We start from the raw sequence: 15,637 nt of genomic DNA on the forward strand, positions 1-15,637 counted from the left end.
ATGTCCTTCCTCCAGTAGTTAACATTTGTGCCCTAACTTTTCAATGAACTCTGAAATTATTTATTATTGAGTACCTGTTCATGAGGATATAATTCTGGAGTACATGTACACTCTCTTAACAAGATCAGAGTATTATATTCGTTAGGATTATTGTCTTAATGGAGAAAAAGGAAGAAAATTTCTTAGTTATTTTTCCATGTTCTGTGGACTAGTGTAGGTCTGCTCTTTTTTTTTTTTTCCCTCTGAAAAAATGTTTTGTATTGACGAATAACTGTTTTATTAAAATTAGACTTTTCTGTGGAATATGTTGATTTTGATGAAATGTCACTGTATGTAACTGATAGTTCCATTTTCATTTTGATATTTACCTTGCTTCATGTTATTAAGAAAAACAGAAACAATGTTTTGACTGCTTTGAAACCAAGGATAGGATTCAACACTCAACACCTAAAATTAGGTCTTTGTGTGTGTCTCCACATAAGCTGTTTTTATTGGCTCTTGTTTGCAATCAAAGGAGATTGAGTCCCTACTCAGCTCTGTATCGAGTTACATGTAGATATGTGCTTCGGGGTGAACTGAACCACATTTGTGGCTTGATAAACTGTACTGACTACATGCCCTTTAGCAGTAAGAGCTTAAATACGAAGAGCTGTATGTAGACACCTAAATGTAGTGTGTCTAAGGCTGAATGCACTCCAAATGTTTAATGTAAGTGGAAGTTTTTGGTTTTGTGGGAGATTTGGGGAGTATCTCAAAATTTGTTAATTCAGATTCTATTGGAATGAAAATATATTCCTGATTTAGATCATTTGTCTTTCTTTCTTCAGTCTTTCCTAAGCCATATCACTGAAATGAGGCAACCCTATTTAGCATTAATGATCTTGTCTTAAATTGGTTAAGTTTATAATGAGAATAGTAAGTAACTGTGTAAAGAACAATAATAATTAAAATGATGTAAAATAATAATTTTGAGTTTTTCATATCTAAGCCTTTTTCCCATGGATTTTTCTTTCAACTTCTCTATCTTGCACTCTGGCTAGTACTTGAATAAAATAGTAATTCTAGGTCTGGGGCCCGTAAATAGAAAGACACCACAGTAATTCGTGCAGAAAAAACTTACTTGATTCTGATTTTTTCTTAAAAACAAGTCTTCAGACTGCCATTGTTTGGTAATATTTTAAGCTGTTAGCTCTTCTGGTGTTATGCCAAGTAGTGTAATGCACTAGCTCTGAAGAAACCTGAGGCTAAGTTACTTTAGTAAGAATGATCCACTTCAAAAGAGGGGAGGGGAAGAGTTAAATTCTGTGTTTTAAATCCTTTGAAGACCAAAAGGATTCTGAGCTCACGATTGTTAATTTATTCCTCTTCTAGCAAATGTTGTTTGGAATCACTCAGTTTGTCTGAAAATGAAACAGTTTGAAATCACTTTGCAAGAAGCTCCAACAGGAAAGAACTTAGCAAAAACGAGAATAATTGGATTCCCATGAACAAAGCTTTATCTAATAAGATATCTGATAAGCATCCAAAAAGAACAAAATCGTATTTCTAAATAGATGTCTGAATATTGCAGTGCCAAAGCTTTAGAAGTAATTTATAGCTGAATATTTGCATAAAGCTGCTTTTACCAATAAAGCTTTGCTTTGGCTACACAGTACATAGGGCAGATTGTATCTTGCATAACTGAGCGAGTGTTTGGACCAAATATTTCTTACCTTAAACTCCTGAGTGTAGTAGTTCAGTGGCTAGATCTTTCTTGGTTGACAGAGTTAAATTAGGGGTGAGTTTCTGCTGCATTGAATTCATACATGAATTGGGAAGGCAGGATTTGGCGTCTGTTATAAATTTGTGATTGCAGGCTTAGTCAAATTTTTATGAGATCATATCACTCTGGTAACTTCAATAAGTGAATTTGTCATGTTTTCTTTAAGCAAGTGTAATCTTGACTCGAACAGTAAAATTAATTAGATAACAGCCCTGTTGAAACTATAGGTCGTTCATGCCCAACAGTTTTTTTTATAATCTTTCTGTTCCTTTTTGCATTGTTTAATATTGCACCTTTATGTAGAAGATGGAACAATCTTAGTAAATAATGTGAAGATCACAAGATACCCCTGTTTTTTAAGCCATTGCAAGATGGAAATAAGACATAGCATTGGTTTTTTATTCTCATTTTAGATAAAAGTACCTTAAAGACTCAAAGTAGTATTGTTAATAGAGGTTATCATTAGGCTTGATGCTGTAGAAGGTGAGAGTTAGTGGATGTATTAAGCAGTGTATAATCCTGGATTAAGAGTTAATGTAAATAACTAAAAGGGGAAATCCCTACCCTTTGGGGTCACTGAGAGTTTCAGTAAGGCTGGAGTTTCACCCCAATGTGTAGGGGGAGTTGTTAGGTTATAATTCTGTGGTGTTTTATGCAGTCCTGAGAGGGAGCTTGAGCTCAGAAACTTGAACGTGTGTTCTTGCAAGCATTGAGGCTTCTAGGGCATTGTATGAAGACAAATATCTGGCCACTTTCTATTGAGCATATGTACGACTAAGATCTTAAAGCAGCAAGCCGTCTAAATCTATATAGGGAGGGATCTGAAAGATACCTCTCCTGCTGTATCTGCATGTGGACCATGATGGATAAAGACAGAAGCAGTTCCTGAAAGGTAAGATCATTTTTCGAGATTGAGCAGGGGAAGCATGTCAGAAATGGAGACAGAGTCTTGAAAGGGCAAGTCAAGGCTTTTTGTTTGACAAGAGCTACTCCCATGTGTTCACTACACTCAGAAGCTGATTTTTATCAGTAGATCGTTGATTGAAATTTCCAAAATTTCTATTTAAGTGGCGTGTTTCAAAAGAACTGCAGAACTTTGGTTATCTTAATGATGGTATGTAACATACAGGGAGGTTAGAGATTTGAAGTTAAGTTCTCAATTTGCTCTTGATTTGCTCTTGTTTTTTTTTTTGTTGTTGTTGTTGTTTTTTTCCTGGGTGCAGGTACAGTCCATTGCTGTAAGCATTGCTTTTCTGGCTTTTGAAGCTTAGCCGCATAATAAGAGTATGTACTGGCTTTTCTAGCACAGTAATTTTAGCCTTGTAGTTACTGTAAGTACTATGTTAGTGATGAATCTTGCAATCAAAGTGAAACAGAAAGCAACGAAGAGAGGTGAAAATGGTGATAGATCAGCCTGTGAATGGTCTTTGACTTTGGTGAAGACAGGATATAAAAGGAGAGATCAGGAAGATGGAAAAGAAAAAATGTGGGAATAATCTTAGAGAAATATGTGGAAAGACCTGCTTTTATTGTTTTCGGCCAATTGCTTTATATTAGCATTGATATTCCAAAGCTATAGTATATATAACAATATAAGCATGTCTTTGTGTAAGACATATATGTAAGATACTAAAACATAATGTTATTAAAAATAATGTCATTACATTTGTATATTTGTATTACAAATACAGCTTAAGGCTACTTAACTGTAGAAAATGGTTTCAGAAATGACGGTCAGTTTGGCAGCTGTTCAACATGATGTCACCATTCTCAGTTTAAACAAGGTTGCTGGTTCTCCTAATTGATTGTACTGTTACAGCTTTTGGTAACACAGGCAAACTGATACAGTGCTCTCAGTATTGCAGGGTGATTGTGACAGATGTTTTTGAGCCCTCCCTTGTAATGTCTGATCTCTGTCACCCGGCTTTTATAGGTTAAAAGGTACTGCTTGTGAATAAGATGTATGTGTAAAATTAAACAACCTCAATCTGGGGAAAACGTTAATATACACATTCCTGCAGTAGCTGGACTGTGGTCAGGGAGTGCATTTTGTGTTTGCATTGTCAGGCTGCGGTTCCCAGATGTGTGAAACTTTCCTTCCTCCTGTAGAACAACGATGTGCACTGCAGTGTGTGCTCTCTGCCTGTGCTGTTTCTCCCACCCCTTAAAAAGCCGTGAAACTCTTCTGCAACAGAAGTTGTAGATCAGTTCACAGAACTGATGTACCTTTTCTTACAGTTTTTCAGTGCAGGTGCCCTCTTCACTGTCAATAAGAAAACTTTGCATTAATTTCACGTATAAAGTAGTAATTTTAGTGAAGTGATTGAATTTCTCATAAAAGTCTAAACCTCTTTGCTTGATCACTGAGGAAATCATTCCTCACTCTATAATGTTGGTCTTCAAAAAGGCTTAAAAATTACAGTGCAGTGAAGTGAATGGTATAGAAAAGACTCCAGTAGACATCAAAGGCATTAAGTGCAAAGCCTTATGTCGCATATTTTGTGTGTTTTCAGTCATCGTCTTTTCTAACAAGGACTAATACAGTGTGTGGAAAATTGTGATTATTCTAGCATCGTCCACGTTGATCCCTGCTCTTCCTTTCCCTCACACACAAGAGCTCAAGATAAGAATTTTCAAGACTGTGAGTGGCCAGTTACCACAACTTTCCCCAATTCAGTATGCTTAGGAGGCAGCCTCTTTGTTTTGCAACTGCAAAATATATAGATACAGATATAGATATATAGATAGAAGACCAGGAAGACATTGCATATTTCCATGCCCTCTCTTTTTCTTTTTGTTCCTTTTATCTTTGGATGCCATTTTTCTCTCCAATTGTTTGTTTATTTTCTCATTTAAAATGCAACACAAAGAAATATCAATCTTGAAAGTAACATAACAGTTTTCCATACCTGTGCCATTTGTCTACAAACATAGCTGTCTAATGATACATGGTAAATTCATAGAGAAAAGTGTTTTTTTTAAGTAGTCCCACATAATTGGAAAAATAGACATTTTAGGGATGTTCCAGTCCTCTGAAGTTCAATGCTCTTTCCTTGTATTCAAGCCTAATAGATCTTTTTTTTCCTCATAGATATTTACTTTGATTTAAATTTTCAGTATCCGCGTAAAGCCCAGCTGTGTCCATAAAAATTCACAGAGCTGGTTACACAGTACCATTTTGATCCCTTTGCTTCACAAATTACCTGTTGCTGATATCTGTGTCTGATAACTAGAGGAAAATTCAAACAAGTGTTAGACTTATCTTACAAAATCAGTTGGATCTAAAAACTCTGAATGAAATAACTAGATCTGGAAGAGTTACATCAGATTTTCCCATGGGTGGTAGTCCTGCTGGTATAATAGTTTCTGTGCCAAGTTACATCACTTTATCAAACTGCCATTAGACTTTGTGTGGTGAAACTCAGCAGAAGTTGCACCAAGGTGCTCAGTCTCATCCCAATAAAGTCTAGTGGTGAGGATCCACAAAATTCACGGCTGAGGATCAACTTTGTTTTAAAATCCTGCTGAAAGACTAAAGCTCCAGGCAATCAGGAAAGTGGCATTCATTGTATTTAAATTTAGGAGGAAGGTAGAAGATCAGACTCAGAGGTTCCTCAGCTGTGTTTCACTTTTCCGTTGTGGGGGTATGGGCACAGGAGGAAAGAAAAGTTGTGATAGGAGGTGTTAGGCTTACCATCCCTGCAGATGAATGGCCATGAGGGTCAAGTCCTTCTAATTCTTCTTGGTTGAAACCCCTTCCTAATTCTTTTGTGTAAATAGGGAAATTGTACTGGGTGAGACTTTGGAACCTTGAAATCATTCTCAAATGCTAGCGACTTTTTTACTAGGGCTTCTTTCAGTTGTGAGTGTCCAGTACCATTTCCAGAAGTTAGGCAGTTCTGTGTTATGGCCAGAAAGAAGGTGGAGAAGCTGCTGTCCTGTGCGGGCAGGGGAGATGGGAGGCAGGAGGTGAAGGCTGGGGTGGGGAGGCGTGCAGGGCCCTCAGCCTCCTGGCACGTCCCTGCAGCACCCAGCAGGTCCAGGGATGGTCGCTGGGGTCAGACACAGCCCTGGAGCTCTGGGAATGGCCATGGGGGTGGGGACGGGCTGATGCTGGGCCGGGACATCAACCCACATCAGAGGGGTGAGGGGGGTACGTGGCTGGGCACAGGCCCAATCCCTGAACCAAGGGGGGTCCCAACAAGGATGCTTGCACAGCCCAGGCAGCTAAACCCTGGAGGGGGCAGAGGGCATTCCAGACCCCTGAAAAATCATAAAAGATCCTTCATCAAATTTAACGAGCATTAATTAATATCTGGTTTTTTCCCACATTATCAAAAAGCAGCTAAATCTTCAAAGTTCTCTGTTAATTACTCTCTTTTGTGTATGTGTATTTTCTTCAATATGTAGATTTTCTTTAGCACATTGCTTTTAAACTTCTACTTAATTAACACTTTCAATACGCAGCAGCTCTTGTGGCAACTATTAAGCTAATGATTCATAGTTTGTCTGTCACTCCTAAGATTTTTTTTGCCATGGATCTTTTGTCATTTAAATTGTTAGTAAAGATGTGAGTGAAGAAGAGGAAAAACCTGAATCAGTCACCCACTTCTTTTTCCTTCCCCAACCTATTTTTCACCTTGCATTAAATCATACATACAACTTCTCACTCATTTCTACTTTCTTTATGTTCATTTTCCTCTACTTAGCATTGACCACCCTACTAAGACACAAACCAAGACCTTCACAAATTACAAGCACACTTGATATTTTACACAGGATAAGGAATTTTAAAGTCTGGATGACCATTTTGGGTGAATCTCAAAACCAGTGTCTGAAATCTTGCTATTATCCTACTCCAACATACTTTTTTTGTAATGAATGCCGAGTAGAAAGTTAATATTCACATTATTTTACTGGAATTATTCTAGAAAAAGTTTTACATTGCCAAAAGTAACGCTGGTGCAGTCTGAGAAAAAGTAATTTGTCTTTGGATATCTAAGCTAAATTCAATTTCATATCTAATACAATTGAATTCTTTCTTCTTTTTTTAATCTTTTTCTGCTTTTAAACATTTTGGATAACAGCTGGGAGGTTTAGATGTAAAGCTTATATTTGAAACTGTGAAATAAGATTTTATGATACATTTTATGGAGTCATCAGAATTTTTAAAAATATTTGTTAGCGGTTCAAAGGCAACATTTATTTTGTTTACTTTCTTATATCTTAGGTGTCTCAAAGTAATATATGTTGAATTTGTGTGTGCATGCACATATATTGACATACCAAATGTATTTATGCTCAACTTTTTTTTTCCATTTCTCTGCTTCTTCCATGTCCTGTCTTCTCTTCCAAAGCTGTCTTAAATTGGAAACAAACATTCGACTTCTGCTTGAACAAGTAAATCTGTGTTTTTCTGGTACTGTGCAAGTTTTCCTGTCCTAAGTTGATTACGTGCAGCACATTCCTTTTCTCCAAAAAGCCTGCATTTTAGATACATTAACACTTATATGACAATGCCGTGATGTGCGTGGCACAAGCTATGTATATTAGCATGCCTAGACAGTAGAAGACCATCAGGGTATAAAGATGTTTCAGCATGCTTTACAAACTTTCTAAATAAGGGGGTAACGTGAAGATGCAGTTTCAAACAGATTTCAAAACCTGAAGGAGTTAGCTCTGAGCTAATTCTGCTGGAATTTGTTTCAGTGAAATAAATGGGTATGGATAGATGAAGCCCTAAGTAAAAGCAAAAATAGTTGGGGTTTGTTCTTTTTTTAAACTACATGGTAGCAAATAATATAAGAATTATACACTTCGATTAGTTTACATCTCCTGATATGATTTACTTATATTTCAGCTGTCTAGTGAAGCGCTTTAACTATGAATGTTTGTTTCTTAGCTGTCCTCATATAATACTAGTGTGAAAATCTGATTCACAACTACTAGTACTATTTTATGTACAGGTTCTGTAGATACTGAATGAAATGAGGCACTTCCATTTACTTAGATTCCAGTGAGGTCTGACAGCTAAGCTACACCAGCTAGTTATTAGGAACGTAATGGAGAGAGGAGAGCAGACATATTTGTCTGAGATTCTGGAGCAGGTTTAAACTTGCTTCAGTGAGTTTTGTATCTATGTTACCTGGAATAATTTCAGGTTGTTCAATTTCTATCAAAGGAATTGTCTAAATTTTCTCTGTTGTCTTTTGGGTTTTTTGGTTTTGTTTTGTTTACTTTTGCTGCATAGCATTTATTCTTTTCCTGTTTACCCTGCATTTCCTGATGTCTGATTTTTTTCACTGTTTTTTTCTCTGAGATTGAACCTTCTTTACTGCATGTATAACATACGCATATTCCAGCGACATGCACTTTCACATTGTTCTCTTTAACATGGTTTTCCCTGCCTGCTTATAACTTCAGCTTCCACTTCCCTTTCATTTCAACTGGTAACAGTCTTTACCGCAGTATTCTTACCTTCTTTAATTTTCCTTTGTCTTCAGCATTCATGCAGGTTTTCTGAGCAAGTAGGGTTCATGAGATTATTCAACTTGTTTTATTATTTTTCATCCCCACAAATGAACTGGAATTGAACCAAAAGGGACATTTTTTTTTCCATAGTTTTCTTTTTGTTGTCCTATTCTTTCTTTGAAATTCAGACTCCATTAATCTCTTGCAGCATGATCTTCAAGCATCAGTGTTGTTCTTTAACTCTTCAAAGAAAGAAGAGTTGAGAGGCAACACCAGTAAATGGCTGATATGTGTGATTTGTTATGCTGGCTATTAAAAATCATGATTAACTCAGCTTTTTTGAAGGTGGACACCAGAAAATATATCATATGTTGTATTAAGATACATCTTCATGTTTTAAAGTGATACTGATTAACAAGAAATAAATTTATCTAATTCTAACATAACATCTTACAATACATGTTTTCAGATATATCTGAGATTGAAAAATACAAAAAAGTGTAACTAAGTTTGGAGTTTTTTTGCCTGCAAGGTTGATTTTGTGAAGTGTTAGTCTGTGGTCTAATTCATCTCATTTTTCTTATTCATGTACTTCACTTGTGTTCAGCTAAGCTTTTAGGCATACTCTGTCATATTTTAGGCTTAGACTCTCATATTTTAATGAAAATTGGGTGGAATCCTCAGCACCTTATTAGTGTACAGAAGCTAAGAATTTTTTCAGTGTTTTTTAACAGGGCAGGTATGATGATTGGGCCATTTAGACTAAAATTTCCTCCCTAAAATCATCACTGTGCATCTTAATATTCAGGAAATAGCTAACAATAATGTCAGTGTTAAAGTTAATATTATACAATATCTTTCTGAGAATTGACTGCATTTGCTCTATCTTAAACCTTCTCTTTCTGTGAGATATTTGTGGATAGTTGTGTCCTACAAGATACATTACTAGGAGGCTAGCATTGCAATTACAGAAGATATAATCAAGATCACAGCTTAGGTTTTCAAAACAAAACTGAAATATTAATTTGTGTCATGTGCTTTATTTTGCAAATTAAGTGGTTCTTTTTCTATTTGCAGATACCTACACCTCATGCGTAAAGTATACCTCTGTTATTAACTTTATTTCACAATATTTGTTTTGAGTATCTGGCTGTGCAGTTGTTTTGAGTAGTTCATCCTGAATTCAGGGTTAGTTACATACACACCTGCACACTTGCATTCTAATTACACGTCATGATATCCAAAGCAGTATTATTCTACTTGAAAGCAGGGGTGCCTTAGCTTTGGATTTTGATATTTCATTTATTCCAGTTTCGACATTAGGTGCTTTTGACATTACTGCTTTATTCTCAAAGGGTCCTTTAGGAAAATATAGCTCCAATGATGTCTAATAACCGTTAATTTACATGAAATCCAAGAATATTTTTTATTTAACAAAGTACAGATAGTAAAATAAGTCTGAGATTTACCTCAGTGTCTTTGGCGTAGGTCCCAAGTGGACTTGTTATTTGTCTGGCTTTCAGAATAAATGCTATAGAAATTCTGCTTTGTTCGAGAGTGTAAATGCGACACTCATGTTCCTTTGGGTATTTTCTTTCATTTGATGTTAACAATCCCCTCTTAACTGTGTTATTCTTCATATTGATTGAATAGTGGCAGAGGATATACAGCACTCCATTGGCAGACTCCTAGAGGTAAAGAAATCGTTCATTACGATTACCTCTCATTTCAACAACTGTTTTTCTCTCCATCATAATTCTAACAAGCCAAAGGTGTAGAAGTAACTATGTGTAAATGATCAAATGAGATGTTTTTTAAAGGATAAATCATGTGTTTAGAGTGGTATGGCAGAGTCAAGGCACTCCTCCTTGTGTTTCTGTGTTGTCCTAAAGGAACTCAGATATCTGGTAATCTTTGATATTTTACATTCTCTCGGTGCCAGCGAGCAGGTCAGAACAGAAAAATAAAAGATCTAACCATATATATCTGCTTTGACTTTGCCTTTTTGAAGCTCTAGTCAGTTTACTTCTGCATGTTTAGTTTTAATCCACAAACTTGCATTTACTTCATTTGACTTGCTATGATACCATTTCCTATTTCTTTGGTTGAGAGAGGCTTTGTTTTTCTTGTCTCCTTTGGCATAAACATGATATGGAAATACATACAGAACATAAGAGGAGAATAATCTGACTGTGGCATGAAAGTGAAAGAGTAGGAGGCAGGACAAAATGAGATCTGTTTAATCCAAGAGAAAGAAACAAACTTGACAATTAAGAGCACGAGGTTCTATACAGTCTACTGAAGACAGAGCATACATCTACCTTAGTTTTAACAGAAAATTAAACATACAACAAAACATTGTTTGGAATAAATTGCTTGAAATGGAAAAGGAAAATGCAAAAACAAATATAACATGAACCAGATGACTTTCCAATTTGTTGTGAGTTCTGTTGATGAGAATCTTACACCTTAAAGTTTCTGAGCCAAGTTCAACCTTTTGATAGGAAAAAGAAATCTCTAGAGATTTGTGAAGTTATATATATTGAGGCTAAATTTGGTCTTCTGTTGAAGAAATTAAGTGCTGGCTGTTAAGGCAGCCCACTAATATTTCACGTCAGAAAGAAAATGGATGTAGCTCCAAGGGATGAAATTGCTGTAGAAACCCTAGCTTTAAAGTAGATGTGATTACTCACTTATAAAAACAGTAGAGGAGCTCATTTGGCTTTTAGTTTAAGTACGAAATATGTCTCTGCACTTTACTAGGATGCTAATCATCTCATATGTGGGGGGACATTCAGTGGATTCAGCTCCTGAAACCACTTAGCTATTGCATTGCATAAATCTAGAGTGATAATATAGTTCTGCAATTTATATTTCAAAAGTCACTCTTAGAATCATCCTGATACAATTACTGCAGATGAATTTCCAGTCAGGAATGGGTCATTTAAGAAATTATTATTGACATATGGAAGCCTCAGTCATTGAACCCAGCTCATCTCAACTTAATGTTAAATCTAAGAGAGACGATACCTGTCACTGTTGTTTGAACTTGCTGCCTTCACTGAGCTCCTTGAGCTAGCCTGAAATTTTCACTGCACTGGAGTAACTTTACAGTTACTCTAGCCAACTCGCTCTGGGAAAGTCAGGCAAGGTCAACCCAAAGTGTAGCACAGTTTTCTTACCGTAGCTCTTTCATTAATAAAAACTCAAAATGACCTCTGCGCTGAGGTTAAACCTGATTGTGTCAGGTTAGTGCCATTCACAGTTTCCTTTGATTTCTGCTGGATTTACACATGGATTTTTTGTAGTTAAAATATAGCTACTCAAACTGAGTTTTGTCTAAAGCCTCCAAGTAACCAATCAAAGTCTTCTGAATATGTTAATTGAGTGTTAATGACCAGAAGACATTAGGATCTCAGTTTTATACAGCTCCTAAAAATGGCAGCTCCATCAGACTTGGCTTCTGAAATTACTTTATGCAATATAATGCTGGACAGAATGGTGCAGGAATATCTTGTACTGTATCATCCATTACCCAGATGATCTTTGGAACTTTTTTATTCTACATATAGGTCTTGCTTATCTCCAGTGAGTTTATGACACATCTCTTGGAATAACAGCACAAAGTGTTATTACTGCAGCTCAGTACTGTACAACATAAATCGTATGAAACTTGATGTACTTAGTGGTTGATATCAAAAGTAAACAAAAATAATTTCAAGTATAGTTTCAGTAGTTTCAAGTAACCTTTGATTGGCAGCTAACAGATGTAAGATAGGGCAGGGGGTTTTGGGGTGCTTGATGATTTTGACACGTATGTTAGCCTATCTGACCAGGGAAAGCTGTGTTTTTGTCAGATCTGTGCAAACAGCACTCTGGATCATACAAGGAGACACATCGGGGAGAGCTGGATGGGAGTAGTGCAGAGTGCTTTGAGGAAGAAACATGTATGAAGTTCTGTGCTTCCTAACACACCGTTCTGGTCTGTGACCTCTCTGTGCTCATAAGGCCTCTCCTTGTCTGATTTGAAGTTTCAACATTTCTTGAATAGTAGTAATACAGGTGAGAAAAATTGTTGGAGCAAATTCAGTTTGCACAAAGAACTATGCAAATCAAGAAAGTCTTCTTAAATAAAAAACTTTTCTGCTGACTAAAATGATGGAAAAGGGCACTGAAACAAAGTAGAAATACCATTTCACAGAGAAACTGTATTTGTAACCATAATTACAGAGAAGTGTAATTTATGGCTTATGACAAATGCTGGCACCTTCTAATTTCTGCTGTAACCTTTATGAAATTTTAACATAACCGAATCATTAAAAGGGTAGAAATCAGTTTACCAAGCGGGTGTTGCAGCTTAGTATTAAACTTACACAGTAATTGCAGTGTTTATTTTGACGCTGGTACACTGACGCCAGTTTCATGATCTGTTTTGTTCACGCAAAGAGGAGGCTTACGAAGACTAAGAACAGTGCTAATCATTTGTAAAAAAAAAAAAATCTGTGGCCTTCCACAGTAAAAATGAATAATGAAAATGATACTGTGAAATAGGAAAATAATTTCTTTTATTTTTATTTGTTGGAAAACAGTTGGAGATTGTCCTATGTCATTAAAATAATGAAGAAAACACAGAAGAAGTCTATGTGACCCATCTTGATATATTTTTCTGTTGAAATCATTATTCGCTTGACCTTCATTTTCTATCACTTTCCTGTCCCAAATCCAAATGGGTTAAAACTGCTACTGCTAGATATTGTACATTTTTATCATAGTATTTCTGAGCATTTCTTTGTGCTTGCTTCCATATAAATTATGGCTTCAGTTTCAGATGCAGCTAGAGAAATCAGATTCACTATTAGGGATGCATCTGTACTTGCTTGTACCTTCAGTCCTTTCTTCATTTCCATCATGCTCTCAGTGGCTGCTTTCCCACTGTATTTTCATCTCCTTCCGTATTCCCAGACCTAATCCCCTGTTTAAACAGGACTCCTCAATCTGGTCGCAACTAAGCACAATGGAGCAGTGTCTAATAATATAAGTACCGTGAACATAGGGAGTGAAGTTGGCCCTTAAGCCAAAATTGGAACAAATGGGAACATCTTATCAAATTCTATGGTTCTGTAGTTTATTCTGGAGCCTGTTTTTTAAACATGCAGTTATAATATTCTCCAATCTCTTCCCATTCTAGATTCCCATATATCTTAGCGGAAAAAAAAGGCTACTCTGAAGCATAGTTTATTCTATCATCTTTCTTCTGTGCTTATTTTATTTTATGTAGAAAACCATATACTTGGATACAAACCTAGCTTGCCTGCAGAACTAAATTGCACAAACTACAAATCCCTACGTGTAAACACAGTGTGGATTTTAGCCATAAGACTCAAAAGGGAGTCTCTTTGTCCTATTTGGATGCACAAAACCATGAAAGTACTGAAGTAATTCTGCAAATTATCTTGATTTAGGCAGGTCAGTTCCTTTTATACAGTGTAAAGTCAGCGTAACACTTCAGCACATAAGTAACCTGCTTGGATGCAGCCCTTCAGTCGAGCTCTCAACGTGCAGCCGGTAAAGTTTTCTTCAGGTTTGCTGAGCATGCAGCTTATGGGTCTTTCGTACTTTCTGCCTGATGAGAGGCAGTGGAAGACACCATGGGAACTTTTATGTCTGAAGTAGTTTATTTGTGAGCTTTCACCCAGCATGATTTTACTGGGAGGGCTGAGAAGATGTGAGAAGCACACACCCACGAATCCGTCCTATTCCTGGTATTGGCAGTCGTGGAACTCGCTTGGGACAGCAATGAGTGCCGGGGCAGGGGGAGGCCTTGCTGAGCATGGGAAAGACGCCGTGAATTCCCTGTATCCGAACCCTGTGTGTCCGGCATCGTGTAACTTGGTGGCTGTGTGAAAAGCAGGACCCTCTGTGTACGTTAAGGGGATGGCCACTAATGATTGTGGATGGTTAGTTGCTAAATAGGTAACATACATAGATGCATATGTATTTACTCCATTTAAAGTAGAAAGAAGAATATTCTTGCCTTGTTGAACAAGTGGGTAAGGTTAAGTACTGCACTCGTATTCATGTATTGTGTGACTTTCTTTGCCCGTGACAGGTAAATGATTGTCATTGATTAATCAATTAATTATATTAATCCTTCTTAAAAATGTCTCATTCTTGTGTAAATAATGTATATTTTTTTCAAATTAGTATTTCAAAAGTCACTAAAGTGACTAGTGGCTTGGGGGGCCTTCACTTTTTTTTGGCCAAGTTAAAGGGCTTAAAAGGGATCTTACTGTTTGGAATTACTTGTTTAGTATACACACCTGACTGCACCTATAGCCATACCTGCACGTATGGGAAGTAGAGGGTTTCTTGTATATCAGCTGATCTGAAACTGATCTGTGAACTACAATCAGCAGTTCTATGAAATCGTTTTCAAGTATATATAAACATTTTAACTGGATACTGGCGAAAGTTATAAGCAGGTACCCAAAGCACCTTTTAAATTTTAGATCTGATACTGTGGCTCTTAACCCAGTAAGCTTTATTTAATGAATCAGCATTTAAAAAGTAGCAAACGGTTGTGGAGAAATGCCTTGAGGCTCGTAAACTTAATGACATCTACCTGGCAACTAGTGCCAAAGTAAGTCTGAACACAGGAATACAAAATTACTCTTGATTGTAGGAGCAAAGTTCAAACACAATTTCTGAAGCATTTCAGGACATGGGTTGGACCAGTTGGCGCTTGCATGCAGACTGTCTTATTTTCTTTACATGTTCAGCAATGCTCAAGATTTGCTACTTTTTAATCATCATCATTATCATTATGCTCCTTATTTAATGTATATACAACTTCAAAATTATGCTTGTAAAGTGATAGTTCACAGAATTATGATCTCCTGAGTGAGATAGGCTTACAGAATTATTTGAAATTTTGTCTTATGAAAATGGTAAGGCAAAGCTACTTACTGAGAAACGCACAGGCTAATATACGCTTTCTATGCTGAAACCAGTTTACAAAAGATGTATTTTAACATGTGATTTTCTTAGTTTAGAAAAATAAAAATAAGAGCTGAGTTATGGGTGTCACCAAATCTGTCTGCAGTGTTTAATTTATTGATATTGTGCTGATATTTTACCTCTTGACATTAACAAAGTTATTTCTATTTTTCAAATGCCAGTTTTGGCACTTCATTGCACTAGTCATGAGCAGATATCTGTGCACTCAAATGGTTAGCAGTAATTCCATTTCAGTGCTACTGTGTAACATGGTTCAAAGGGTGTAAAATTTGTTCAGACTGGAATAGGTTTAAAAGCTGCAGACAAAGGAAAAAAAGGCAGTAAAATATGCCCCTTTTCCCTCAGAGAAAAAAGCCAGCAGCTATTCATTATCATGTTCTGTAAATG

General features: G+C 36.5%; 1 protein-coding gene across 5 annotated transcripts in view; it reads left to right on the forward strand.

Annotated features, from left to right (window-relative positions):
• MYO16 (myosin XVI) overlaps window positions 1–15,637 on the forward strand; it is a 411,384-nt gene that overhangs the window by 254,187 nt on the left and 141,560 nt on the right. The gene's annotated exons all lie outside the window — the stretch shown is intronic.

This window comes from Opisthocomus hoazin, chromosome 1, assembly GCF_030867145.1.
Source record: "Opisthocomus hoazin isolate bOpiHoa1 chromosome 1, bOpiHoa1.hap1, whole genome shotgun sequence".
Lineage (NCBI taxonomy): Eukaryota > Metazoa > Chordata > Aves > Opisthocomiformes > Opisthocomidae > Opisthocomus > Opisthocomus hoazin.